This window comes from Ranitomeya imitator, chromosome 5 (genome assembly GCF_032444005.1).
Source record: "Ranitomeya imitator isolate aRanImi1 chromosome 5, aRanImi1.pri, whole genome shotgun sequence".
NCBI classification, from domain to species: domain Eukaryota; kingdom Metazoa; phylum Chordata; class Amphibia; order Anura; family Dendrobatidae; genus Ranitomeya; species Ranitomeya imitator.
Genome location: NC_091286.1, coordinates 82,641,559 through 82,668,971, shown reverse-complemented (window position 1 = coordinate 82,668,971; position 27,413 = coordinate 82,641,559). Strand labels below are relative to the sequence as shown.

The window sequence follows — 27,413 nt, the reverse complement described above, 5'->3', positions numbered from 1 at the left end:
AAAAAGTTAAAAAAATTTAGAATTGTTGAAAGTACATTGGGGACAGTAAAAATATACTGTAGCAATAGTCTACTACAGTATTTTTTACTGAAGTGAGTTTGTGTTAGCGTGGGGAAAAAAGGAATCAGATTCATGCTTCCGTCCTACAGACGTCGAGCATTAATCCGCAACATATCACTGATAGTTAACCAGCTGATTATGCGTGTGAAAAATTTTTTTTAGATTAGTTGGTAAGATTTTTTTCTCTTCTAAATGTTTATACAGAGCACTCACCTGAATATGATTTGGTACACATACAAACACCACGTAAGTGAAAAATGTCATCCTACTTGTCCCCAACAGTATTCAGAGGAGGCATACGCCTTCCTTGCTTCCGACACTGATAGGAAGAGGATTCCACCTCTCTTTATTTTACCGACTCCTCCTCTTCCTCAAGTGATGCCAAAACGCCACAGACGCACCAGGACAGAAAAAGAACCAGCAGCCGCCATTATTGACCCTCAGACCTGAAGATTATCTGCCACTGATTCCAGATATTGTGGTGCAATCAAGAATCCAATTTGACACCACCGACCTTACAGAAATAGGCATTTTTGCGCTATGAGTACTCATGAGAAATTGCACAACACATTCTGTGGTCCAGTTTCTCATGTTGCCCTTGTGAAAATAAATTGGGGGCTAAAAGATCATTTTTGTGGGAAAAAAAAAAAAGGCATTGTTTTATTTTCACAGAAGTGACAAAAAAAAAAAAAAAAAAGACTTGCACATCCAAACTAGTGTGAATAGGTGCATACCAGGAGCACCTGCTTTTGAACATTAGGAAAATATTTAAGAGACGCTTTGCACAGAATTTGATATAATCAAATAGTGTCAGCCCATCAACCGAAATATTTTCCTAATGTTCAAAAGCAATTTTGCTATTCATATTTCAGATTAGTCATGCTTTTGCACGATAGAGTGCAACCTTTTTTGTATATTTATGTATGGAGGTAGCTGCTCCTGGTATGCACCTATTCACACTAGTTTGGATGTGCGAGTCTTTTTTTTGTCATTTCTATGGTAGCTGACTGACTAAGCACTCTTCCCATCACCATGTGGTTTTTAATTGCATCTCATCACACTTGGTCCCGGCCAACCCATGTGTAGGCTTTGCTGAACAGAGGTGTCCACATTCACCCAGGCATACAGACATTGGCCTTCGGTAAGTTTTCACATTTGGACAGGGGGGGTCAGGGACCCATCAGTTTTATGAGACCACCTGACGGTTGATGGGCTCACACTATTTGATTATATCAAATTCTGTGCAAAGCGTCTCTTAAATATTTTTTTAATGTTCAAAAGCCATTTTGCTATTCATATTTCATATATTTCAGATTAGACATGCTTTTGCACGAGTGCAACCTTTTTTGTATGTTTTATTTTCACGACTCAACGTTATAAACTTCTGTGAAGTTCCTTAAGGGGTCTAGTCAAAATGGAGTCACTTGTGGGCAGTTTCCACTATTCAGGCACATCAGGAACTCCTGAAACGGGACATGGCCTCTGCTCTTAATGCCAGCCAATTTTGCATTCAAAAAGGAAAAATGGCGTTCTTTCCCTTCTGAGCCCTGCTGTGCGCCCAAACAGTGGTTTTCCCCCACATACAGGGTATTGGTGTACTCTGGAAAAATTGCACAACAAATGTGCATTTTCTCCTTCCACAACGCAATAACTCCTGTAAAGGGTTAATAAACTTCTTGAATTTTGTTGGCAATTTGAGGGGTGCAGTTTTTAGAACGATGTCACTGTTGCAGAAAATACCCAACATAAGCCCCTCAAAGTCAATTCAAATGTGAGGTGGTCCCTAAAAAAAAAAAAAAAAAATACTGGAAGTGAAACTGACCAATGTAAACATGTGGCACCTTGATACTCTGCAAAACAAGACAAAGTTCTAAAAACTGCCAATTAGTTATCTCAAACATGCTTTCACAAGAAAGCATGCCATCAATGCAATTGACAAATTATGTCAGCATATAAAGCTAGCCATACACAAAATCCCTCAGGACCACTCTGGAATCCTATATAACCAAGCCTTATTTCACTTCAGTTTTGCAGTCAGGCACCTATACAGCATGGCTCTGGATTACGTGTCCATTATGGTGGAGTCGGAATAAAATGGACTGACTACAATATATAATAAATTGGACAGTTCAATGCAGTATGTGCATTAAATTTTTTTCATAAGAATGAAATTTACTATAAATGTCTGTTCTATTCCTGATTTAAGGATCTGAGCTTTTAGTTGAGATGAACCTGTGCTGCACTTTATGTACATGCTCAGTAGAGAGGCGTCAGGAGTCAAAGGTTTAGCTTACTGACTCCAAAGCCCTGCTATAAGTGACATTAACTGCAGGGACTAATGATGCTCTAATTGCATTTTTTTTTTACTAATCATTACGTTTGATCAGTTTCTTCATACAGCCAGAAAATGTTTCAGAAACCAAACCATAAACAGAAGTCAAAGGGTAAGAAAAAAGCATTAAGAAAGCTATAAATCAGATGTTAATTGAAGTAAAAGTTAGGAGTCAATTTACAATACAAATCATGCCAGTCAAATCCTAAATTCTTTTACATCAAAACATCCCTGTGACATGTCAATGAAAGACTAAAGTTTATTTCCAGTTTTAGAGGGTCATAAAGGCTACAAGTATGCCAATACTTGAAACTGATGCACAACAATCCTACAAGTTCAGAGAACACTTAGGATTTAAGATCAACTAAAAATACATTAGGACAGAGATACACACATCAGTGTGCCCTATTGTACAACAAAGTAATTTTCAAAATATTTACTATGAAGCTTCACGTTAAGCCAAACCTTCTAAACGTCATTACTACTTCGAAGATGATAATTAACAAGCCAATAGTTTCAAAACATCTTCTGAAAGGGTTGGTGTAAAGTTAACAGCAGCATGTGACAGCTTGTCAGCAAGTGCAAATCATTAACCCGTGGTTACACAATACAGAGCCCAAGATTTCAGCTTTTAAATAAAATGCGGGTGGTAATATCAGGAAGAAATGAAAAACTAAACAATGCTGTTCCTTGGGCAGGTAAGAGAAATTTAAAAAAAAAAAAAAAAAAAAAAACAACAACTCTCTTCCTTTAGAGGACATCTCCAGGATAATAAAGTTAACGGGGCAATCAATCTTCCACTGGTCCAAAGTGTTAATGGAGGCTTTGAGTATTGCTTTAGCTCTCTGATCTAATTTCACCCAGTGAACTAACTAAATGGCAACCTGTGCATGTAAGGCTACGTTCACATTTGCGTTGTGCGAGGCTGCGTCGGCGACGCAACGCACAACGCAAACAAGAACGCATGCAAAACCGGTTTTTACGTACCGGTAATAGGATTTTACGGAGCCACGACAGCACCCCTACGAGAGAGGGGATCCGCCCACCTTCCGGACAGGAACCTACAGAATTTAAAGGGGCGGTCCCCCTCACCACTCCAGTTTGTGTTTAAGAGTATAGCACATGAACATATATACTTAAACATTACTAAATACCATCACCTACTAAAGAGTGATTTTTTAACAAGCACACTTTCCCCAAAGGGTGCAGAAACCAGTGAATAACTACGGGGGGGGGAATGTGCGGGTGCTGTCGTGTCTCTGTAAAATCCTATTACCGGTACGTAAAAACCAGTTTTCCTATCGGCACGACAGCACCCCTACGAGAGATTTTCAAAGATCAATCACCTGGGAGGGACTACAGCACTAAGTACTGTACGGCCAAAAACTAAATTGGCCTCTGAAGATAAATCAAGACGATAATGTCTATAAAAGGTGGAAGGAGATGACCAAGTTGCCGCCTTACATATTACGTCTATGGAGACGTCCGCTCTTTCCGCCCAGGATGAGGCCATGGCTCGAGTGGAGTGGGCCCTGATGCCATCTGGTGGTGTCTGGCCTCTAGCAGTATAAGCAAGATATATGGCATCTCTTATCCATCTGGCGATAGACGCTTTAGTTACACTCGCCCCTTTCCTTGGATTCTGAAAGGAAATAAACAGAGCCCTACTCTGCCTCCATGGTTGTTTTGTGTAGGTACTCTAATAGAGTTCTTCTGACAGCTAACGTGATATTTCTGCTCGTCAGCTGAATTCTGATTGTTATAGAAAGATGGTAAAATTATTTCTTGACTTCTATGAAATTTGGAAGCTACTTTTGGTAGGTATGCTGGATCAGGTTTTAACACTACCCTGTCCTGAAAGACCATTAAATAAGGAGGGTCTATCGACAAAGCTTGTAAGTCACTCACTCTCCTAGCAGAGGTCAGGGCTACTAGGAAGGCTGTTTTTAAAGTTAAATTTTTAATGGAGACAGAATCTATTGGCTCAAAGGGGGCTTCTGTTAAGGCGTCTAAAACCAAATTTAGATCCCATGGTGGTAATCTAGGAATATACACTGGTTTACTACGTTCAGTGGCCCTGATAAATCGGGAAACCCATCTATTTCCCGCCACATCACTGTTATATAACGCTCCCAAAGCTGATACTTGGACTCTAAGGGTATTTACCGCCAAGCCCAATTCTCGGCCTTTCTGTAAAAACTCCAGAATAGCCGGAATTGGAACCTTGCCAGAAAAGGGATTTTGGTAGAAGGCAAGGAACTTTTTCCAAGTTTTAGCATAGATCTTAGTGGTGACTTCTTTCCGACTATTTAAAAAGGTAGATATGAGAGCCTCTGAAAACCCTCTTCTCCTCAATAACTCCCTCTCAAATTCCACGCCGTCAGATGCAGGGATTCCACATTGGGGTAACTGAACGGACCCTGAGAAAAAAGCTCCGGGCTGGTCGGCAGTACCCAGGGTTCGGACACAGACCTTGCCCTGAGTAACGAGAACCATGCCCTCCTGGGCCAAAAGGGGGCAATCAGGATCACTCTCGCCCTGTCCTCCCTGATCTTCCTGAGGACTAACGGGATCAGACACATTGGAGGGAACGCGTAAGCTAGAGGAAAATTCCAATGTATTTGAAGGGAGTCTATTATACAGGGCTTGTCCGCCACCCGAAGAGAAGCGAACTTCCTGGTCTGCCTGTTCTCTCTCGTTGCGAATAGATCGATTACTGGCAATCCCCACAGGTCCACTATTTGTCTGAACACCCGTCGATCTAGAACCCATTCTCCCTGACGTAGAGAATGACGGCTGAGGTAATCTGCCTCTGTGTTGAGCTCTCCCCGAATGTGCACAGCTGATAGAGAGCGAAAGTGGGCTTCGGCTATTTCTAGTATGTCTGTGGCGGTGTTCATTAAGGATCTTGACCTTGTACCCCCTTGATGGTTGAGATACGCCACTACTGTTGTGTTGTCTGTCTGGATTCTTACATGTGAATCCTGCAGAGATGGAAGCAACCCGAGTAAGGCTTTCTTTACTGCCGTGAGCTCCTTCCAGTTTGAGGACTCTTGAGCCTCTAAGAGAGACCATTGCCCTTGAGTCCAGACATCTATGTGAGCTCCCCAACCTATAGGACTGGCATCGGTTGTGACCGTGTTGTCTGGTACTATACTCCAGCGTACTCCTTTTCCTAAATGTCTTCTGTTCAACCACCATCTCAGACTGTGTAGAGTGGCGGTGGACAGCCCGAGTCTTTCCGCTTAATTGCCCTTGAAGACTCCTTTCTGTATCCAAGACTTGGGCCTGCAACACTCGAGTGTGGAATTGAGCCCACTGGACGGCTGGTACGCAGGACGTCAGGGATCCCAGAAGGGACATAGCGTCCCTTAAAGTCAGATCTGGCTTTTTTGTTACCGTACTGACTTTGTGCACAATCCTCTGCTTTTTCTCTTCCGGAAGGAAACACTGTTGCACTTCCGAATCCAGCAGAATACCTAGGAAAGTCTGAGTCGTTGATGGTTTGAGTCTTGACTTTTCCATATTGACTATCCAACCCAAGTCCTGTAAGGAAGATATTACATGATTTAGGCGAGTACTACACTGGCAAAAAGAATTTCCTACTACCAGGAAGTCATCCAAGTAGGGTATAATTAACGTATCCTGTTCTCTGACATAGGCCATTACTTCTGCCATGACTTTAGTAAACACCCTCGGTGCCATAGATAGACCAAAGGGCATTGCAGCAAACTGAAAGTGTCTGACCTGGTCGTTTAAGCGCACCGCCATTCTGAGGAAATTGTTGATGATCCTGGTGAATGGGCAGATGGTAATACGCATCTTTTAAATCCAGGACTGTCATATAACATCTGGGAAAGAGAAGTTTAGTTGCCGTTTTAATAGATTCCATCTTAAAGGCATGATACTATAGATGTTTGTTCAATCTCCGTAAGTTTATGATGGTTCGAAAGGATCCATCTGGTTTGGAGATTAAAAATAAAGGGGAATAGAACCCTTTCCCCTGCTGATGTTTTGGAACCTCCACTATGACTTTCTTCCATCTTAACATTTGGACCTCTTTTTCAAGGGCCTTTTGTTGGTCTAAGGAATCAGGGGCAGTCAAGATATAAAATTCAGAAGGTCTCTCCCGGAACTCTAATTTTAACCCTGAATTAATTATACCCAGAACCCAATTGCTCGAAGTTATTTTGGCCCACTGAGCATAGAAGTAATTTAATCTGCCCCCTACTGGAAGATTATTAACGATAATTCCTTCGTCTTCTTGAGGAAGATGTTGAAGCATTAAAGTCCGAACCTTTCTTTTTCGGGTCTGATGGTTCCCAGTCTCGGTTTTGGTAGGGTCTTCTGTATTGGAAGCGTCTCCTGAAGGTATTCCTAAAGGTAGGATTGAAAGCTTTAGGAAAACCTTTCTTCCTATCCTCAGCCTTAGCCAGGATATCATCCAATACCGGGCCAAACAGGTACTCACCCCTACACGGTATTGTACACAGTTTAGCTTTCGCCTGGGCATCCCCTTTCCAGGTCTTAAGCCATAAGGCACGGCGAGCAGCATTTGAGAGACCTGCTGATCTTGCCGCCAATTTTAATGAATCCACTGATGCGTCCGCTAAATATGCCACCCCTTCACGTATTTGCGAAAGGGAATTCAGCATCTTGTCTCTGGGCACCTTGGACTTCAGCTGTTCTTCCAGTTGGGATATCCACACCATGACGGATCTAGCTGTACATGTGCTAGAGATAGCAGGTTTAAACGCCCCGGCAGTTGACTCCCATGTTTTTCTCAAAAACATGTCCGCCTTCCTATCTGACGGGTCTTTCAAAAGGCCCACGTCCTCCAGCGGCAAAGTACCGGCTTTAGATGTTGACGCCACCGCTGCATCCACTTTCGGGACTTTCATCCACTCCGCCAGCTCATTGTCATCAAAGGGATACCTTCTTTTGGCTGATGACGGAAGGAAACCTTTGTCTTGCTTATCCCATTCTCTCTTTATAAGAGTCTTGACCGTATCCACCACTGGAAAAGCCTTACAACTCCTCTGGCACAAGCCCGCAAACATTATGTCCTGTGCGGACCTTGGTTCTTTGCTCTCTGCAACACCCATGGTAGCTCGGACTCCTTTAACTAACATGTCCATGTTGTCTACCGAGAAACAAGGCCTTCCCTCTTCATCTGAGGAGGATGGGGATGAAGATCTGGAACATTCCCCTTCTTGCAGGGACAGACTAGATCCTGGCGATATGTCCCTGCCCGACCTTTCCTGGCGGCTGCCTCTAAGGGAATAGCTTATTTCCTCCCTGATGACCGCTCTAAGGTCTGATGACCGAAGGGGAGCTTCCTCTTCTAAGGTCTGAGATATGCAAGCCTGACACAGCCTTTTGGTGTAACTGTCAGGCATTGGAGTCATGCATAGAGCACATTGCTTGTGCTTAGATTTAGTGGTCTTTTTCCCCTAAAACAAAGCACAAATAACAGACCATATCAGCACCAGGTGTCTGATTTAACACTCACCATAAGGCTGATTCCGTGAATACCGGTTCTGGAGGAGTAGGATCCAAATGTGACGCTGAGGCGCTTGCACGCTGCTGCCCCCGTACCACGCTGCTGCTGCTTCTCCCTGAGCGACTACCATTCTTACTGCGCTGTTCCGTTCCCTCTCCATGAGGGTGCTCGGCGTCCCCTACTGAGGACATGGTTGCGCGCCTCCTACCATCAGTGTCGCTCTTTTACAGCGCTGCAGCGCTCCTCCCCCGGCTTACCCCGGAAGCGTATCAACTACTTCCGGGTTCACCAGCGCCGGTGTGGACGCTGCACACCGCGCTTCAGCGCGGACCAGGATGGCACTGCCCGACTCCTGGGACGCGCTCCTTATGGCCAGACGAGGGGGGGTCTGCAAGCAGGACACCCCCGACGCTGCTTCCGAGCCCCCGATTCCGCCGTTCCTAGAAGATACCGCGCGGAGGCATGGAGGCCCGGGTAAGACTGCTGCTGCAGGCTCCCGCCGTCCGGACAGGAACCCAAACTGGAGTGGTGAGGGGGACCGCCCCTTTAAATTCTGTAGGTTCCTGTCCGGAAGGTGGGCGGATCCCCTCTCTCGTAGGGGTGCTGTCGTGGCGATAGGAAAACGCATAGTATTGCAACGCATGCGTCCTTTTTTTGCCGGATTTTGGACGCAAAAAAAAAAATGCATCTTGCTGCGTCCTAACGCTTGCGGCAAAAAAGACGCATGCATCGCAAAATGCATGCAAACGCATGTCCATGCGCCCCCATGTTAAATATAGGGGCGCATGCGTCGCCACGGCTGCACCCGACGCAGCCCGGCAGAACGCAAATGTGAACGTAGCCTAAATGTGACTTGTAACACCCATTACTGCCACCCATCAGTCATTACCAGCTCCAGAAGTTGAATAAAGCCAGCAACAGCAGACTAAACAACCGTCGCAAATGATTGGCCATAATCAAGATATTACATCATGTACGTCTAGTTTCACTCAAAAAGGAGCTGAAAAATTGTCAAATTTATGTACCGGTACATTCTAGCTGAGCACATGGCAGATATCTGCATGGAGACTATACAGTCAGATGCTGACCACAGATGTTTTCCCTACTAGCAAAACCTTGAGGAGAGAATACCTCTTCATAAGGCATCAAAACTTTGATATAAAGTCTGAAGCAAAAGGAGGAACGGATAACATTAGGCTGGGGAGAAAGCACAAATGGGGTATCATCCAGTGTAAGAGATGGAAAACAGAACACTATATTCACCGCGTGGGGTTGTGACAGTCACAACTCCTATTTTAGCTTGCAAGAGCAGTAGGCTTCAGCGGATCCATCAAGGCAGATAGAATGTAGACAAAAGGAAAGATGGATCTCTAATCACAATGCCAAACTTCCACCAGATGAAGGAACAGTGAAGGTTATTTGGGAGCGTTTTTGTCAGCGCATTTGAGGCATACAACACTTCATAAGAAACCACTTTGTCCTGATGAAGTGTTGTATGCTTCAAAACACGTTGACAAATAAAAACCCCTTCCAAATTTCCATCACTGTTCCTTCATTGTCTGGTGGAAGTTTGGCAGCACGATTTTAGATACATCTTTCCTTTGGTCTGCAAAAGGAGGAACAGCAGAGTCTTTTTGAACTTCTGTGACAGTCCTATTACATCCACATACACATGGCTGTAGTTGGCCCATATTTTGTATGAACATCCAGCACCACTATGAGTCTAAAGCAGGTCAACATCCTGCTCAGAGGCTTACACTACTGCTCCATCTCTCATCCATTCTTTATCCTTCAGCCGATTCAGATGAGCTGTGTCTAAACACCGAGTATCAGTGCAGAGCATTTCAACTTAATAGAATGCAACTATAAATCCCTACGCGAGAAAATGCACCAAGTGACAGAAGTCGCAAATCGCAGTTCATATAATTTATCTGTGGGGTATTATGAATTGGAAAAGCTCCAGGAGCCCGTACTGAAAGTTTCCATAAGCATCCAGTATATACTGTATGGCCATCTGGTGGAGTACGCTGAGGCCTTCTATTGGAGGCATAAGTCAGAGAATACTTCTGAAATATACCTCTGGTGCTATAAAAACTAAAGCACTGATTAATATAGTATAACTTATATGCCAACATGAAGGGTAGCATGTGCCAAACTAAAAGGGGCTTCCCATTTAAGAACATTTTAATGCAATAAATTTTGGAATAAAAATAAGTTCCACAATTGGTTGCAAAAAAAAAAAAAAAAAAAGGATCATGTGATGAGAATCATATAAATGTGCCCCTGCTGTGTAATGTCTGTCTGATCAAGCAGGAACATTGTATGATCATACCACATCTCCTGGGCAGGGGAGAATGAAAAAAAAAAAAAAAAAAAAAGACTATACAGGCATTACAGCAGGGGATTGCAGGCGATGTTAGGTTAAACTAAGGCTTGTACATATTCTATTGCTTTCTCCTCTGCCCAGGAGATGTGGTATGATCAGACCATGTCCCTGCACAGTCAGACACGGCCATTACACAGGACACAGCAGGGGCACATTTATAAGATTACTAGATGGTGGCCCGATTCTAACGCATCGGGTATTCTAGAATATGCATGTCCACGTAGCATATTGCCCAGCCGCATAGTATGTAGTATATTGGTCAGCCACGTAGTATATCGCCCAGTAATGTAGTATATTGGCCAGTGACAAAATAAAAAAATAAACATATACTCACCTTAGTCCTGGCTCCTGTGTACGATGCACGCGGCAGCTTCTGGTCCTAGGGTTGGTATGACTGAGCGCAGGACCTGTGATGACATCGCGGTCACGTGACCGTGACGTCATGGCAGGTCCTTCTCGCGCAGGACCTGTGATGACGTAGCGGTCACATGACCGTGACGTCATCGCAGGTCCTTCTCCCATAGCATCCTTAGCACCGAAACCTGCCTGCGGACGCGACGTCGGAAGATGAGAATAACGTTTTTAATTATTATTTGTAACATTAGATTGTTTTACTATTGATGCTGCATACGCAGCATCAATAGTAAAAACTTGGTCACACAGGGTTAATAGCTGTGTAACCGGAGTGCGTTACACCGCGCTCCGGTAACGCTGGCATTAACCCTGTGTGAGGGATGACTGGAGGGGAGTATGGAGTGGGCACTGACTGCAGGGGAGGAAAGAGCTGCCATATTTCCACCAGACTGTGGCTGTCGCTGATTGGTCGTGGCAATGGTCATGGGTGTTTTGCCACGACCAGAGACTTGGATTTCATGACAGACAGAGGCCGCGACTAATGAATATTCGTGATAGAAAGACAGACAGAAGTGATTCTTAGACAATTATATAGTAGGATCTCAGCACAGGAACATTTTTTTTGTAACACATCCAATTAAGAAACGTATTTTTATTCCAAGATCTATTAATTAAAATGTACTTTGTTCGTGGGAAAAAAAAAGTGCATGCGCACTTTAATGAATTTTGAGAATCTTTCAGCTATTGTGTGCCAGTATTAGTGTGTTCCCCTTGTAATTTAATATACTTTTGTGGTGTAAACTATGAGTTTGTAGGTTGTGGTCAGCCACAACTTTTTTTTGCCACTATAGGGCTAAGCAGTTATCACCAGGTAGTGGCCAACTACCTGCCTGGTCAAACCTCCAGCAATCACAGAACTGCTCCCGACAGAGAATCCCCCACTTCCTGTGACGTCACCTCTCCCCACTTCCTGTGACGTCACAGTGCAGTTACTTCTCTTCAGCTTTTCCCTGTTAACCAGGCATCCCTTCTTTGAAGAGTAGGAACCGCTCTAACAATCACTGGTAACAAGAAAACTGTGGCCAGAAACGGCCTGTGACCATTATCACCCAGGAGAGGTCATTGTAGGGCAGAAGAGGCAGATAGCTAACAACTACCTGCTGTTATGTGCATAGCCTCATAGGGAAAACAAATCCTGGATAACGCCTTAAAGGGAACCGGTCACCCCGTTTTTTGAGATTGAGATATAAATACTGTTAAATAGGGCCTGCGCTGTGCGTTACTATAGTGTATGTAGTGTACCCCGATTCCCCACCTATGCTGAGAAATACATTACCAAAGTCGCCGTTTTCGCCTGTCAATCAGGCTGGTCTGGTCAGGTGGGCGTGGTGACATCGCTCTTTTCTTCCCCAGCTTTCCGTTGGTGGCGTAGTGGTGTGCGCATGTCCAGAGTTCCTAATCCCCTGCGCGCACGTGAAGCAAAAGCGCGCGTTCTGCGCTATTGCCCCTGTCATCGGTGGGGGCGGCCATCTTCCTGGGGCCGCGCGTGCGCAGATCGAGTGCTCTGCTGCACGGGGCTTCAGGAAAATGGCCGCGGGATGCCGCGCGTGCGCATTAGAGATCGCGGCGGCCATTTTCCCAAAGCCGAGATGCAAACTCGGCTTTGGGAAAATGGCCGCCGCGATCTCTAATGCGCACGCGCGGCATCCCGCGGCCATTTTCCTGAAGCCCCGTGCAGCAGAGCACTCGATCTGCGCACGCTCGGCCCCAGGAAGATGGCCGCCCCCACCGATGACAGGGGCAATAGCGCAGAACGCGCGCTTTTGCTTCACGTGCGCGCAGGGGATTAGGAACTCTGGACATGCGCACACCACTAAGCCACCAACGGAAAGCTGGGGAAGAAAAGAGCGATGTCACCACGCCCACCTGACCAGACCAGCCTGATTGACAGGCGAAAACGGCGACTTTGGTAATGTATTTCTCAGCATAGGTGGGGAATCGGGGTACACTACATACACTATAGTAACGCACAGCGCAGGCCCTATTTAACAGTATTTATATCTCAATCTCAAAAAACGGGGTGACAGGTTCCCTTTAACCCCTTCAAGTCGCGACCCTTTTTCATTTTTGCGTTTTCGTTTTTCACTTCCCTCCTTCCCGGAGCCATAACTTTTTTATTTTTCCGTCAATATGGTCATGTGAGGGCTTATTTTTTGCGGGACAAGTTGTACTTTTGAACGACACCATTGGTTTTACCATGTCTTTTACTAGAAAACGGGAAAAAAATTCCAAGTGCGGTGAAATTGCAAAAAAGTGCAATCCCACACTTGTTTTTTGTTTGGCTTTTTTGCTAGGTTCACTAAATGCTAAAACTAACCTGCCATTATGATTCTCTAGGTCATTACGAGTTCATAGACACCTAACATGACTAGGTTATTTTTTATCTAAGTGGTGAAAAAAAATTCCAAACTTTGCTAAAAGAAAAAAAAAAAAAAAGTGCCATTTTCCGATACCCGTAGCGTCTCCATTTTTCGTGATCTGGGGTCGGGTGAGGGCTTATTTTTTGCGTGCCGAGATGACGTTTTTAATGATACCATTTTTGCGCAGATACGTTCTTTTGATCGCCCGTTATTGCATTTTAATGCAATGTCGCGGCGACCAAAAAAACGTAATTCTGGCGTTTCGGATTTTTTTCTCGCTACGCCGTTTAGCGATCAGGTTAATGCTTTTTTTTTAATTGATAGATCGGGCGATTCTGAACACGGCGATACCAAATACGTGTAGGTTTGTGTTTTTTTTATTGTTTTATTTAGGATGGGGCGAAAGGGGGGTGATTTAAACTTTTTTATATTTTTTTTCATATTTTTAAAAACATTTTTTTTTTTACTTTTGCCATGCTTCAATAGCCTCCATGGGAGGCTAGAAGCTGGCATAGCCTGATCGGCTCTGCTACATAGCAGCGATCATCAGATCGCTGCTATGTAGCAGAAATGCAGGTGTGCTGTGAGCGCCGACCACAGGGGGGCGCTCACAGCAGACCTGCATCAGTAACCATAGAGGTCTCAAGGACCTCTATGGTTACCTTCCTGATGCATCGCCGACCCCCGATCATGTGACGGGGGTCGGCGATGACGTCATATCCGGCCGGATGCGGTAGTTAAATGCCGCTGTCTATGTTTGACAGCGGCATTTAACAGGTTAATAGCGGCGGGTGAATAGTGATTTCACCCGCCGCTATTGCGCGCACATGTCAGCTGTACAAAACAGCTGACATGTCGCGACTTTGATGTGGGCTCACCGCCGGAGCCCACATCAAAGGGGGATTCACGGCATGCGCAGTAGATGTACGGCGCATGTCGTGAAGGGGTTGAAGGGACTCTGTCACCTGAATTTGGAGGGAACAATCTTCATCCATGGGGCGGGGTTTTCGGGTGTTTGATTCAGCCTTTCCTTACCGCTGGCTGCAATATTGGATTGAAGTTCAATCCAGGCGTGTACTATGGAGGACAGAGAATGAACTTCAATCCAATATAGCAACCAGCATACAGCCGGCGGGTAAGGAAAGGGTGAATCAAACACCCGAAAACCCCGCCCCTATGTCTGAAGATTGTTCCCTCCAAATTCAGGTGACAGAGTCCCTTTAAAGCCTCATACGCTTTTGAAAAAGTGGGTTTAGCTGGCTTAACCCCTTTCTGCCAGCTGACGGAATAGTACGTCAGCTGGCAGATCCCCTGCTTTGGAGGTGGGCTCCGGCGACCCCTGTTAAATGATCAGGGGTCATCGGTGCATTGCCATAACAACCAGAGGTCTACTTGAGACCTCTATGGTTGTTGATGGCCGATTGCTTTGAGCGCCACCCTGTGGTCGGTGTTCAAAGTACACCTGCATTTCTGCTACATAGAGGTGATCTGTGCTTCACCTCTATGTAGCAGAGCAGATCGTGTAGTGCATGCTTCCAACCTCCTATGGAGGCTATTGAAGCATGCCAAAATTTAAAAATTTGAAAAAAATAAATATATAAAAGTTCAAATCACCCCCCTTTCGCCCCAATCAAAATAAAATAAATCAAACCTACACATATTTGGTATTGCCGCGTTCAGAATTGGCCAACCAATAAAGAATTAACCTGATCGCTAAATGGCATAGCGAGAAAAATCAAACCGCCAAAATTATGTTTTTTGGTCGCCACAACATTGCATTAAAATGCAATAATGGGCGATCAAAAACTCGGCACGCAAAAAATAAGCCCTCACCCGACCCCAGATCACGAAAATTGGAGACGCTATGGGTATCGGAAAATGGTACTTTTTTTTTTTAGCAAACTTTGGAATTTTTTTTACCACTTAGATAAAAGAGAACCTATACATGTTTGGTGTCTATGAACTCGTAATGACCTGGAGAATCATAATAGCAGGTCAGTTTTGGCATTTGGTGAACCTAGTAAAAAAGCCAAACAAAAAACAAGTGTGAGATTGCACTTTCTTTGCAATTTCCTCGCACTTAGATTTTTTTCCCCGTTTTCTGTTACACGGCATGGTAAAAACAATGATATCGTTCAAAAGTACATCTCGTCCTGCAAAAAGTAAGCCATCACATGGCCATATTGACGGAAAAATAAAAAAAGTTATGGCTGTGGGAAGGAGGGGAGCGAAAAACGAAAACCGCTCCGGGGGTGAAGGGGTTAAATACTGCAAGTTGCAACATTTTTACAACTTTGTTTGCCAAAATGCCATCTGAGGAATTGTGGATCAAGAGAATAAACCCCAAACCAAAACAGTTTCACTCTTGGGTAAAACTATTCACATGATCTTCATCATCAGTTACAATAAAGCCAAATACACACTTTCAGTTATGATAACAAGTTTCTATGCGAACAAACATGAATGAAATATCAAGAATCTGTGTAAGGAAATAACTTTACTACCCATGTCACAAGTAATTACTTCTACATGGCACAAGACATCAGCGGCTTGCACACATCCACACCTTGTGGACGCACTCATACCTTACATTAGACTAACATATCTAATAGACCACATATTGCTGCTGTATTACATGTTTGCTACAAATGCATAAGTGCTAAGATGTCCACAAGACCTTAGAATCCTTTGCCACTGCAGATTCGCAGCAGTTTTCCCTGAGTTTACAGTACCATGTAAACCTATGGAAAACAAAATCCGCAGTGCACATGCTGTGAAAAAAGACACAGAAACATAGCGTTGTTTATTCCGCAGCATGGCAGTTCTATGTGCGGATTCCGCAGCAGTTTAAACCTGCTCCGTAATAGGAATCTGCAGGTGTAAAATAGCAGGTGAAATACGCGCGAGAAAAAAAAAAAGAGGAAGAAGCAGTAAATCCATGGTAATTCCGCAGTGCGGATTTACCAAAATCAGTCAGGAAAAATCCGCAAGACTTCCCACACCGTGTGCAAGTAGCCTGAGATCTACATGATAGGAAGTATTCAGGAAGGCGAACTTTAGATTATCACTCTTGCGCCATTTACAAAACTACTCAACGTATTCAGTCATGTACATAACGTTTGGTCTGTCACTTCTAATCAATATTTAGACCAAACCTGTGTAAACAAAACACTTTATGAAGATGTCCTGCAAGTTTATGCTGTACGTTTTGCTTCAAAATGATCAAGGCCTATTTTTACGTCTGGTTTTGTCGTTCACATGCTTTAACAAAAAAAACAAATGCAAGGGTGTCAGAACTCAGCCCTAAAGAATGGGCTGGTGGCTAACAAAACTCTTGGATGCCATCTTTGTTGCAATCATGTGTGGTCTGTTTAAACCAGGGATGTGATAAAAAGGCCTAAGGCCGGGAAACCGAGGCCAAAGATCAATCGGTTCTGCTGCTGCACTGCAGTAATGGAGAGAAAGAAAAGCAGCAAGTTTGAGTAACTTGCTACCTTAATACAACCACGTTTTACTTACATGGGCCTACCCCGTGACCGTAGGACAGTCTATGCTGTGGATTGTTACAGTGAAATTTATACTTTGCAATACAAAAGTTTAAGTGTATATGGACGTCCCTAGCCACGAATACATTGTATGAACCCCATTGCAGTTCTTGCTCACTCACCCTCCACTGACTCAGCCACTACTCCCAGTCTTTGTTGGCATGCTGCAGCCAATCACTGGGATTAGGAAATGCTGATGTAGTTGGCACAAGACCAGTGATTGGCTGCAGTGGTCACACGTATTGTTGTCGTGATAAAGATGAGGCGAGTTTAGCCGATTTTATTATTTTGTTGAACCTGAAATAAGCTGGTGAGGGTTACAGGAACTACATGCAGTGTAACCAATCCCATCTCCGCACCTCACCTGATGGGCACCGATTACCAGACTACATACAGTGGGGGATCAGGCCTGGGGGGCTGCAGTCACTGGCAGCAATACATGATGAATCCGGGCAGGACAAAGTTGTATACATGACTGGTGTGAGGCCATAACGTGCGGCCGGGCAGGCTGCGGCGGGCGGAGCGGGCAGGCTGCGGCGGGCGGAGCGGGCAGGCTGCGGCGGGTGTCGGGGCAGCTCTCCTCGCTGCTGCCGCGCGGCCTCTCCCTGCCCCTCCCTCTGGCAGCACGTGATGCGCACCGAGCTCTCCACACACTGAGCAGCAACATTTCTGGAAATTTCCACTCCACCAACAAGTCGTCAGAGGCCGGGAGAAGAGCGGAGACGGCGGCACCCGCCCCTCACTCACTACAGCCGGGGCAACGGCTTCAGGAAAGTGCCCTGGAAGCCTGCGGCCTAGTGGTCAGCGCTCGCTGCTCTCCTCCATGCGGCCCGGCTGCTGCAGTCACACTATGACCCGACACCCTCCACCGCAGTAATTGTGGCGGCGGGCTACAAGTAGTCGGGGACGGCGCACGTGGGCGCCGCACACACCCCTCGGCCCCACCGTCACGTCCACACGCGGCCACTTACCGGGAGCGGAGCTGCCTCTTCCTCAGACGTGGGGCGGGTATGGTCCGGCGCACATAGACCTGGCGCGGTGTCCCGGGGCCGGCGGTGAGGTGCTGTGTGGCGGGAGAGAGGCGGCTGCTCTCCGCCCTTGGGCTCCAATGAATGAGGAGGGGGGGGTGTAGGCCCGCAGCCGCGCGCACTGATGAATGGCTGCTACAATCTCTCCGGGGGCCCTAACACATTGTGCCAGACGCTTCCCGGGCGGCTGACTGTGAGGCGGGAGCTGCTTTTCAAGTTTCTCGCCGTGACTGAGGGAGTACGCGGGCGGGCAAGCCGAAAGACGCGCTTCTTCTGCTCTACTGCCACACACTCGCAACCGGCTGAAACCGGTTCAGACTGGGACATTCCATCTCCGTTTAGTTCTCAAGCCCATGGCGCCGCCGAGCGTTTGCAAACCTGTGTAACTCCGCCTCTCTCGTAAGCGGATTGGCTGGCAGCCTAATGAGGGGTGAGCTGATTGGCTATCGCGACAGTCCATCACCTCACACATAGTAACGCCCCTTTTCCTTTCTTTTTTTTACCTTAGCTCATTGCCGCGAAGCGACTATGGAAGAGGTTGCGATGACGTAGGGGGAAGATTCGCGCTGTGATTGGCTGATCCGTGATGCCAGTCACGGGGCAGGGTTTGGTTACCGTAGTAACAGCCCCCTTTTTTACCCGCCAGTGTTGCTGTGTGCGAGTGTGTGGTACCCAGGAGTACATACAGTGCTGGCTCAATGGCGGGAGCAGCGCTTACCTGGCGCCAACTAGTCCGGGACTAGCAGTGACTGGTTGGCTATAGGGCACGGACGTCAGGGGGCAAGGTTTGGTTGCCTTGGAAACGGCACCTTCTCCCCTGCAGCTGTGTGAGGCTGGCGCCCATTCCCATACTGCACGTGTGCTGCAGGGGTGTCCTCAGCGTAAGGCGGCATGATTAATAATCGCCCCCTCTGTTAACCCCTTCACAACCCGGACATTATTTCGTTTTTGGCTTTTTTTTTTACCTCCACGTCAAGGAGCCAGAACTTTTTTTTTTCTCAGTCAACATAGAGCCTGTGAGGACTGGTGGTTTTGGCTTACAAATACTGAGGTAAAAAAACTGACCAAATACTGACCGTATGGCCTAGGGCTGCTGTCACACTATCAGTATTTGGTCAGTATTTTACATCAGTATTTGTAAGCTAAAACCAGGAGTGGGTGATACATACAGAAGTGGTGCATATGTTTCTATTATACTTTTCCTCTAATTGTTCCACTCCTGGTTTTGGCTTACAGATACTGATGTAAAATACTGACCAAATACTGATAGTTTGGCAGCAGCCTACTAAGGCCGGCCTCACACTAGCGTGTTTTACGTACATAAGAGAGGTGCTGAAAATATGGATTGCATACGGTACAATGCTTCTCTATGGCCAAGCTCCTATCAGCCGTATTTTACTGATCAGTATTATACGGCTTTCTACGGCTGTAGAAAATCGCAGCATGCTGCGTTTGTCACCGTACTGCGCAAAAAATCCGCCAATGAAAGTCTATGGGGGCCAGAAAAATACGGATTACACACGGACCAGCAGTGTGACTTGCAAGAAATACGCAGCGGTGTTAGAGAGAAAAGCCGGCAATTCAGTGCGGTGTACAGTAAAATCACACTGACAGCTTACAATAGAATAGGTGGAATAAATGTGTACACATAGAATAGGTATATATATACAGTGTATATATATATATATATGTCATTGAGACACATATGTATATATATTAATACTTCATACAGCACTAGATAGCTTTAAAGCCGGTAATTCAATTGCCGGCTTTTGCTTTCTCCTTCCTAAACCCGACATGATATGAAACATGGTTTACATACAGTAAACCATTTCATATCCCCATTTTTTTAGCATATTCCCACTACTAATGTTAGTAGTGTGTACGTGCAAAATTTGGACGCTCTAGCTATTAAAGGGATAAATGGCGGAAAAAATTGGCGTGGGCTCCCGCGCAATTTTCTCCGCCAGAGTAGTAAAGCCAGTGACTGAGGGCAGATATTAATAGCCTGGAGAGGGTCCATGGTTATTGCCCCCCCCCCCCCTGGCTAAAAACATCTGCCCCCAGTCACCCCAGAAAAGGCACATCTGTAAGATGCACCTATTCTGGCACTTAGCCTCTCTCTTCCGATTCCTGTGTAGTGGTGGGATATAGGGTAATGAAGGGTTAATGCCACCTTGCTATTGTAAGGTGACATTAAGCCAGATTAATAATGGAGAGGCGTCAATTATGACACCTATCCATTATTAATCCAATTGTCTGAAATGGTTACAAAACACACATTATTACAAAGTCTTTTAATGAAATAAACACACAGGTTGTTGTAATATTTTATTAGACTCTTAATCCACCTGAAGACCCTCGCTCTGTAACAAAGGAAAAATAAAAAAACAACAATATCTCATACCTTCCGATGATCTGTCACGTCTCACTATGTAAATCCATCTGAAGGGGTTAAATTATTTTACACCCAAGAGCTCTGCTAATGCAGCTGTGCTCCTGGCTGTAAAACCCCAGCGAATGAATGGAAAGTAGGTCAATGACCTGTAGTTACCTTCATTCGCGGTGATGCGCCCTCTGCTGGTTGTCCTCATATGACCTTGAGCGTGGGAACTTTTCAGAATATTTTCCCAGCCTCGAGGTCAAATGGGGATATGAGATGGTTTACTGTATGTAAACCATGACTCACATCATGTCGGGTTTAGGAAGGAGATCGCAAAAGCCGGCAATTGAATTACCGGCTTTAAAGCTATCTCGCGCTGGATGAAATATTAATATATTTATATATATATGTGTGTGTCTCACTGACATATATATATATATATATAGAGAGAGAGAGTATATATGATGTTACGATTTTTTGAGAACATGGATCCATTGTATGTCCGTATGTCGGTTTTGCAAGCCTGCGAGAAAATCTCACAGTACGGATGCCATACGGATTACATACGGAGGATGCCATGCGCAAAATACGCTGACACACCCTGCCTACGGAGGAGATACGGACCACTATTTTGGGGACTTTTCTGCGTATTACGGCCGTAAATTACAGACCGTATTTTTATACGCTGAGTGTGACGCCGGCCTAATAGTTTGGCCCAATAGACAGTGTAGAGATGCCTGTGACGTCTTGGTTATGACCTTTACCAAACGTACACAATCAGCTAGGACCACAGGGTGTCCGTGGAGGAGAGGCAGCGCTGTGAGGAACGCCACCATCATCATGGCCCCTGTGTAGCTGCACCAATGGGATGTTCACCCCTGGTGACAAAAGTCCAGCTTCAGCACTCGGATATCTGTTCAGACAAGATATGGGACCGCTTCTTGTGGTTGGCGGAAATCTCCGATCAGATACGTTTATTACCTGACCTGTGGAGAGGTGATAGGTTTTGATTACAGCAAAACCCCTTTAAATCCACATGCCACTTTTTCACTTGTTTGCTCCGCTGGGATATACCAGTCCTTGTGATTATGTTCAATGGCTGCCCAGGCAACAAAAGCAAAGTGGCACAGTGCTTTCGTAATGTTGGGCAGGGGTTTGCAATGCCAGTTGGACATCAGTGATACACTTTTTGAGATATGCCACCACATGTCTTTGATGTAACAACTCCAATCAATCAGGAATAGGACAGGATGTATAAAAAGGAATGGGTAGGGGGGAACGTTTTGGAACGTTGTTTCCCCCTATTAAGAGAATGGTAAAAATGTTGCAATAGTTGAGGTGCTGAATGTGTGGGCAGAGTTTTGGTCACATTGGTATAATTTTACTCCAAGTGTGAGCCATTCGGAAAGTGAAAGTGGCCTTCAGAGGGGAACAGAATCATTGTGCCTATCGACTCACTCAGCTATAATAATAATCTTTATATAGCACTAACATATTCCGCAGCGCTTTACAGTTTTGCACACATGATCATAACTGTCCCCATTGGGGCTCACAATCTAAATTCCCTATCAGTATGGTCTTTGGAATGTCGGAAGAAACCAGAGAACCCAGAGGAAACCCACGCAAACACGGGAAGAACATAGAAACTCCTTGCAAATGTCCTTTGTGGGATTTCTACCCAGGACCTCAGCGCCACAAAGGAACCGTGCTAACCACTGCGCCACCGTGCTGCAATACCTGAGAACGACCACTATGCAGAATACATAGATATGCTGGTCCAGCTCTGTATACTCCTGATAAGTGGGGGATGCCATGTGTCAGACCCCCACTGATCAGATATTGATGACATCTTGGTTATTGGGCATCAATATCACAGTCTTGGAAAACCCCTTTAAAAGGCAGGATGGTTAAGAATAAAAAATAACCGTGTTTTGCAAGACAGGTCTTCATCTTGTGATGCCGTTCACATGGCACAACACATTAGGTTGTGTTGTAAGTATTGCAACTGCTGCTCTTTCTGGCTCCTGGGCACAAATGTCTATTTTTCCATAAGAAACTTGATCAGCCAAGCCAATAAGGATCCAAGCCAATTGAATATACCGTATATACTCGAGTATATGCCAACCCCCCTAATTTTGCCACAAAAAAATGGAAAAACATAATGACTCGAGTATAAGCCTAGGGTGGAAAATGCAGCAGCTACTGGTAAATTTAAAAAATAAATATAGATTCCAATAAAAGTAAAATAAATTGTGACATCAGTAGGTTACGTGTTTTTGAATATCCATATTGAATCAGGAGCCCCATGTAATGCTTCATACAGTTCATGATGGCCCCATAAGATGCTCCATATACAAATATGCCCCATAAAATGCTCCATGCAGTTCATTATGGCCCCATAGATGCTTCATATGACAATGTGCCACATATAATGCTCCATACAGGTCATTATGGCCCCATATGTTGTCAATTCTGCTCTTGGGCTCCCTCCGGTGGTTGTTGATGGTAATGCAGTTATTCCTGAGCAGCAGTCTTGGACAGGTGTTTCTACTAATTGCAATTCTGACTGGGGTATTTAGCTTTGCAGGACTCATTAGTCCTTGCCAGTAGTCAATGTTCCTTTGGAAGTGTTGGTCCTTTGCCTGGCCTCTCCTGCTTGCTGCCAATTCAGCAAAGATAAGTGTTTGCTTCATTTTCTGGACACACTGCTGTGTGTTTATTTTCTGTGCTGATCTTGTTTCTATTTTGTTCCTGCTAGACTGTGCCTGATGTTTTTCTCAGTCTAGTTGGATTCGCTGGAGTCGCAGATATACCCTCCACATCTTTAGTTAGGTGGTGGAGTTTTTGTATTTTTCTGCTGTGGATATTTTGTAGTGTTTTATGCTGACCGCATAGTATCCTGTACTATCCTTTCCTATCTAGGTAGAAGTGGCCTCCTTTGCTTATCCCTGTTTTCTGTCTGCGTGTGTCTTTTCCTCTCCTACTCACAGTCATTATTTGTGGGGGGCTACCTATCCTTTGGGGGTCTACTCTGAGGCAAGAGAGTTTTCCTATTTCCATCTTTAGGGATATTTAGTCCTCAGGCTGTGTCGAGGTGTCTAGGTCTGGTTAGGCACACCCCACGGCTACTTCTAGTTGCGGTGATAAGATCAGGGTTTGCGGTCAGTAAAGTTACCACTGCTCCAGCGAAGGTTATTTCATGTTGCTCCAAGGCCACCTGATCATAACACCCATAGATGCTCCATATAACAATGTGCCCCATATAATGCTCCATGCAGTTCATTATGGCCCCATAAAGCCTCTTTCACACTTCAGTCTTTTGGCGTCAGTCTGAAACCGCCATTTTCCTCAAATAGCAGATCCGCCATTTTTTTTTGGCGGATTTGCTATTTTCCCATAGACATACATTAACAATGGATTGTGGCGGATGGTCGTCCGTTCCATCCGCCATGTGACGGATCCGTCGAGATTTGGCGGACGTCATCTAGACATTGACGGACATTATAACGTTTTTGTCTGCGCCGAAATGGCGGTTCGCGATGGATCCGTCACGTCCGCCATTCCATAGAATGGCCGCCTATGGGCGACGGATCCGTCGCGACCGTCATTTGGCGGATCCGTCGCCTCAATCCGCTTTTTCAATTGCGCATGCTCTAAAAAGTAGATACTTTTACCTGACAACCCCCAAGTAACGGATCCGTAAAAAAAACGGATCCGTTAGAACCGTTTTCTCAACAATTGTGACAGATCCGTCGATCCGTCACTATGTCGGAGCAGACTGACGCCAACAACTGAAGTGTAAAAGAAGCCTAAGATGCTCCATATACAAATATGCCACATATAATGCTCCATACAGTTCATTATGGCCCATAGACGCTCCATATAACAATGTGCCACGTATAATGCTCCATACAGTTCATTATGGCCCCATAACATGCTGCATATACAAATATGCCCCATATAATGCTTCATACAGTTTATTTTGGCCCCATAGATGCTCCATATAACAATGTACCACGTATAATGATCCATACAGTTCATTATGGCCCCATAAGATGCTCCATATACAAATATGCCCCATTTAATGCTCCATGCAGTTCATTATGGCCCCATAGATGCTCCATATAACAATGTGCCACATATAATGCTGCTGCTGCAATAAAAAAAAATGACATACTCACCTCTTGTCGCTGCTCCTCAGCGTCCTGTCTCTCTGCACTGACTGTTCAGACAGAGGGCGGCGTGCACACTAATACGTCATCGCGCCCTCTGACCTGAACAGTCACTGCAGAGGATGCGCGGGCGACTGAGCAGCGCCGACGCTGGAACGAAGGGCAGGTGAATATGAAATACTCACCTGCTCCTGGCGTGGTCCCTGCTTCTCCCGGACAGATGGTCTCCGGCATGGCAGCTTCTTCCTCTGTCAGCGGTCACTGGTACCGCTCATTACAGGAATGAATATGCGGATCCACCCCTATGGGAGTGGAGTCCATATTCATTACTTTAATGAGCGGTACCATATGACCGCTAAACAGAGGAAGAAGGCGCCGGAGACCATGGGACTTGCAGGGACCGCGCCAGGAGCAGGTGAGTATGTGACCGTCATCGCTCACCCGCTGTCCCCCATCCGCCGACCATGACTCGAGTATAAGCCAAGAGGGGCACTTTCAGCCCATTTTTTTTGGCTGAAAATCTCAGCTTATACTCGAGTATATACGGTACTTGCCTTGTTGTGCTGGGATCCTAGTTTCTGTATGTTCTTCCTGTATTTGTGTGAATATACTCCGGGCTCTCCGGTTTCCTCACATACTCCAAAAGACATACTGATAGGGAATTTAGATTGTGAGCCCCAATGGAGACTGCGATGATGATGTCTTTGAAGAGCTGTGAATATGTTGGCGCTGTGTAAGTAGGCATAATATACCTATATGTTTTTAGTAATTCGTAGCTCAGTTCACTTCCGAATTGGGAGATGAGCGGGGTCAGTGCTGTTAAATTTACACTATCCCAATGAATAAGACAGCTGTCCAATAGCGGTCAGTTGCAAAAGCTTTCCAGCAGTTATCGCTAAACACAAAGTCGCTCGCCGCCCTCTCGCCCCGAAACAGAACTGAGCGGAGTTAAAATAACCCTTTAATAAAATGAAAGTGTTTCCAAAACATGAGAAAAATCTTTATTATTGACATCTATATCTACCCAAAATTCAAAAACCCTCCAGGTGGGTGCATCATTTTAGTAATAAATTTATCCACCAGTGATCTTCCATATATAAATACGTGAATACCCTTCCCCTGTTTCCACGCAAGAACTACCCACCGTATATTTACCAGAAGCTGTTTACTTAGCCAATTTTCGTTTTTACATTTGCATTTTTTTGCAGGACGAGTTGTAGTTTTGAATGACATTATTTATTTTATCATACAATGTACAGGGAAAAAAATCCAAGTAGGATGGTGAAAAACAAATGTAATTCTGCCATGTTTTTTAGATTTTATCTAACCACATTCATTCTCTGATAAAAAAAAATTGGAAACTTGTGTTTGTTTTGTTAACTAAGAGGTGAAAAAAGTTCAAAAGATTGTAAATAAAAAAATGTAGGGTTTATATCACAGTTTTGCAAGACCCATAATACTTTTATTTTTCCATTGATTGAGCTTTCTGAGTTTTTATACATGACGAGCAGACGTTTTAATTTAGACTTATTTGGGATTCATACATGGAATGCTTTTTACTGCATTTTTTTTAAAGGAAACCTTTAACCCCCTCCCCCCCTTCACCCCCAGTGCGGTTTTAAGTTAAAGAGACATCTTCAGCAGCACTAAGGGTATGTGCACACGTTGCAGATTTGGCCCTGCGGATCCGCATTAGTTTTCCATGCGGTGTACAGTACCATGTAAACCTATGGAAAACCAAATCCGCAGTGCACATGCTGCGGAAAATTCAGCGCAGAAACGCAGGGGATTATTTTCCGCAGCATGTCAATTCTTTGTGCGGATTCCTCAGCGTTTTACACCTATTCCTTTATAGGAATCCGCAGGTGTAAAAACGCAGGCGAAATCCGCACAAAATCCGCAGGTAAAATGCAGATCATTTTACCTGCGAATTCTGCAGAATCCGCGAGGAAATATCTGCAATGGAATCCGCAACATGTGCACATACCCTTAGGCTGCATTCTGTGAAGGTGGCTCTTATGTTTAGCATCCCTAGGATTGCTGAAATAATCAGTTTTATAAATTTAGCACTATACCTCTATTGAGTCAGGGAGGTAGGATTTCTCCCGGACTCATGCGCCTCGCAGCCGTCCATCATCCCATCGGGCACCGCCTCCTCTCTGTCATGACAGCACAGGCGCCTTCGTGAAGCCGAGGCCCCAGATCCCGCCCCGCAGTGGGTTATGATGTATTCACACTGCGGGGCTGGGAATCTGGCGCCTGCGCAGTGGAGCGTGTCAATGTGCTCCATTAAAGATAGTACCGAAGTCTCGCGAGATTTGTACTACTCTACTTGAGACAGATTGAAACTAATAAATGTTGGACAGATACTTGTATGTTGGGTCTCTTCAGGTTACAGAAAGGAGATTTCCCTTGTGGAGTCTGTCTCGGTGTCCATTTTGGTGGAGTCATTCTAAAATGGACCAACTCCTAAAATACATAATAAATTGGGTACAGTAGTAAAACGCAGGATGTACTGTAATTTTTTTCATATGAATTTGGAAAAGTTATGAAATGTCCTATAAATATCTGTTCTTTTCCTGATCTAAGGATCTCAGCTTTTAGCTGAGATGAATCTGTGCTGCACTTTATGTACAGTACAGACCAAAAGTTTGGACACGCCTCATTTAAAGATTTTTCTATATTTTCATGACTATGAAAATTGTACATTCACACTGAAGGCATCAAAACTATGAAATAACACATGTGGAATTATATACTTAACAAAAAAGTGTGATACAACTGAAAATATGTCTCATATTCTAGGTTCTTCAAAGTAGCCACCTTTTGCTTTGACTGCTTTGCACACTCTTGGCATTCTCTTGATGAGCTTCAAGAGGTAGTCACCGGGAATGGTCTTCCAACAATCTTGAAGGAGTTCCCAGAGATGCTTAGCACTTGTTGGCCCTTTTGCCTTCACTCTGCTGTCCAGCTCACCCCAAACCATCTCGATTGGGTTCAGGTCTGGGTGACTGTGGAGCCCAGGTCATCTGGCGCAGCACCCCATCACTTTCCTTCTTGGTCAAATAGCCCTTACACAGCTTGGAGGTGTGTTTGGGGTCATTGTCCTGTTGAAAAATAAATTATGGTCCATCTAAACGCAAACCGGATGGAATAACATACCTCTGCAAGATGCTGTGGTAGCCATGCTGGTTCAGTATGCCTTCAATTTTGAATAAATACCCAACAGT

At 45.0% G+C, this 27,413-nt stretch overlaps 1 protein-coding gene across 2 annotated transcripts in view; it reads right to left on the bottom strand.

Moving 5' to 3' along the window:
* Positions 1 to 18,028, bottom strand: part of XPO1 (exportin 1) — a 109,538-nt gene extending 91,510 nt beyond the window's left edge. Inside the window, exon 1 of one of the 2 annotated variants that reach the window (XM_069768884.1) lies at positions 17,572 to 18,028. The gene's annotated coding sequence lies outside the window, so the exon portion shown is untranslated. The remainder of the gene's footprint in view (positions 1 to 17,571) is intronic. The other variant, XM_069768886.1, reaches the window with a different exon arrangement.
* Between the last annotated feature and the right edge of the window lie 9,385 nt (positions 18,029 to 27,413).